Raw genomic sequence first — 2,500 nt, 5'->3', positions numbered from 1 at the left:
TCCAACATCTGAAACACAGTCTTCTTCTCCTTCCTTCCTTCCTGGTTTCCGTTTTCTCTCATACCTTTTTCCTCCCCATTTCCCTATCTCCTCTCTCTCTTCCCCCCTCCCATCCCCAACACTTATTTCTCTATCGTCCTTCCCTCCCCTCTTCCCTCCCTCCTTCCTTCCCTCCTACTCCTCCTCCCCTGCTCCCTTCTTCCCCAATCTATAGATCCCCTCTTTTCCATGCCTCCTCTCTTTATTATCCCCCTGCGTCTCCTTTCCCTTCCTTCCCTCATTCCTATCCAACCTCCTCCCCCTACTCCTCTTCATCACTCCTACCCCATTTTTATCCAGAGCCCCCTACCTCTTTTCTCCTTTCTCCTCCCTTCCCTATCTCCCTCCTTCTTCCTCTTCCACCTGTCGCCTTCCATGATCTTAACCCCCTCCCCCCTCTCCCCCCCCACTCCCCTACACCTCCTTCCTATTTCCTCCTTCCTTTGCCTCTTTGTCTAACAACTTATTCCACACCCAATAGGATTCCACACTTCTTCGAAAAGAGAGAGAGAGAGAGAGAGAGAGAGAGAGAGAGTGAGAGTGAGAGAGAGAGAGAGAGAGAGAGAGAGAGAGAGAGAGAGAGAGAGAGAGAGGGAGAGAGAGAGAGAGAGAGAGAGAGAGAGAGAGAGAGAGAGAGAGAGAGAGAGAGAGAGAGAGAGAGAGAGAGAGAGAGAGAGAGAGAGAGAGAGAGAGAGCGAGAGAGCGAGAGAGAGCGAGCGAGAGAGCGAGAGAGCGAGAGAGAGGTAAGAAAAAAAGACTTCCCCCCCCAAAAAAAAAAAAAAAAAAAAAAAAAAAAAAAAGAGCCCTTATCACGAGTCAAGAACGCTCTCTCTCTTTTTCCCCCTTTTTAGACGAAGATTCAATTTGATGCCGCCCATCTATAGCTACTGCACCGCCCTCGCTCCTTGATTCGTCCTTCCGCTGCACCTTGCCCTCGCATCTCCCCTCACTCGCTGCGTGGCGCTGCTCGTCTCCCCTCGTCCGCGTCTTGAAATGTCCCTCTACACTTTCCCTAGCGACTTTAAGGTTACGAACACAGTGTGGGAGGAAGGGAGGAGACGAGAACAGCCATATGCGTGTGTTTATTGTCTCTGTGTCTGTGTGTGTTTATTGCCTCTGTGTATGTTTGTGTTTATTACCTCTCTGCATGTGTGTGTTTATTTCCTCCGTGTATGTCTGTGTTTATTGTTTCTGTGTCTGTGTGTGTTTATTACCTCTGTGTATGTTTGTGTTCATAGCCTCTGTGTATGTGTGTGTTTATTACCTCTGTGTATGTTTGTGTTCATAGCCTCTGTGTATGTGTGTGTTTATTACCTCTGTATGTGTGGTGTGTGTTACCTCTGTGTCTGTGTGTGTTTATTACCTCTCTGTATGTGTGTGTTTATTGACTCTCTGCATGTGTGTGTTTATTACCTCTCTCTATGTGTGTGTTATTACTTCTGTGTCTACCTATGTTGCTCTGTGCATCTATTTATATGTGATTTTCTCTATATATCAATATCTGCTTGTCCTTTTATCCACGTGGATATATTATCAATCAATCCTAATCTATCTGTTTTTTCACTATTCTGTTTCTCTCTGCCTCTATACCTTTCAACGTATCAGCATAACATGCGTCTAAATTGCTTTACATCCCTCAATTACCCTCTTTGTTTTCCTCCCCCAATCCAGCTTCCATCCCCCTTTTCTCCCCCACATCGCAGCCCCCCCCCCATCCAGCTTCCATCCCTCTTTTCTCCCCCCCCCCCTAATGCAGCATCAATCCCCCTTTTCTCCACCAATCCAGCTTTCATCCCCTGTTTAATCCCCCCCTCATAGCAGCCACTTTCCTCACCCCCCCCCAATCCAGCATCCATCCATCTCCCTCCCCCCCCCCCCACATCGCAAACCACTTTCCTCCCCAATCCAGCTTTCATCCCCTCTTTTCTCTCCCCCACATCGCAGCCACTCCCCTCTCCCCCCAATCCAGCCCCCATCCATCTCCCCCCCCTCAAATCGCATCCTCTTTCCTCCCCCAATCCAGCTTTCATCCCCCTTTTCTCTCCCCCACATCGCAGCCACTCCCCTCCCCCAATCCAGCCCCCATCCATCTCCCCCCCCAAAAAAATCGCATCCCCCTTTCCTCCCCCAATCCAGCTTTCATCCCCTTTTATTTCCCCCACATCGCAGCCACTTCCCCCCCCCCCCCCCTAATCCAGCACCCATCCACCCCCCCCCCTACACATCGCAGCCACTTCCCCCCCCCCCCTTAATCCAGCACCCATCCATCTCCCCCCCCCCCATCGCAGCCACAAAACGGTGAAAACCAATATTGAGAATCGCCCTCATTTCGTCAACCAAGCAGCCCCGAACTCCCGCGCTGCCCCGTTAAAACCGAGACGTCGGCTTGACTCAAACGAACTCTGAAATACTGCAACAAGAACTTGCAGCATTATAATTAACGTGTGTCGTCTGGCACCCC

Source organism: Penaeus vannamei, chromosome 5 (assembly GCF_042767895.1).
Source record: "Penaeus vannamei isolate JL-2024 chromosome 5, ASM4276789v1, whole genome shotgun sequence".
Taxonomy (NCBI): Eukaryota; Metazoa; Arthropoda; class Malacostraca; order Decapoda; family Penaeidae; genus Penaeus; species Penaeus vannamei.
The sequence above is the reverse complement of the archived record's forward strand: the minus strand, read 5'-3'. Positions refer to the sequence as shown.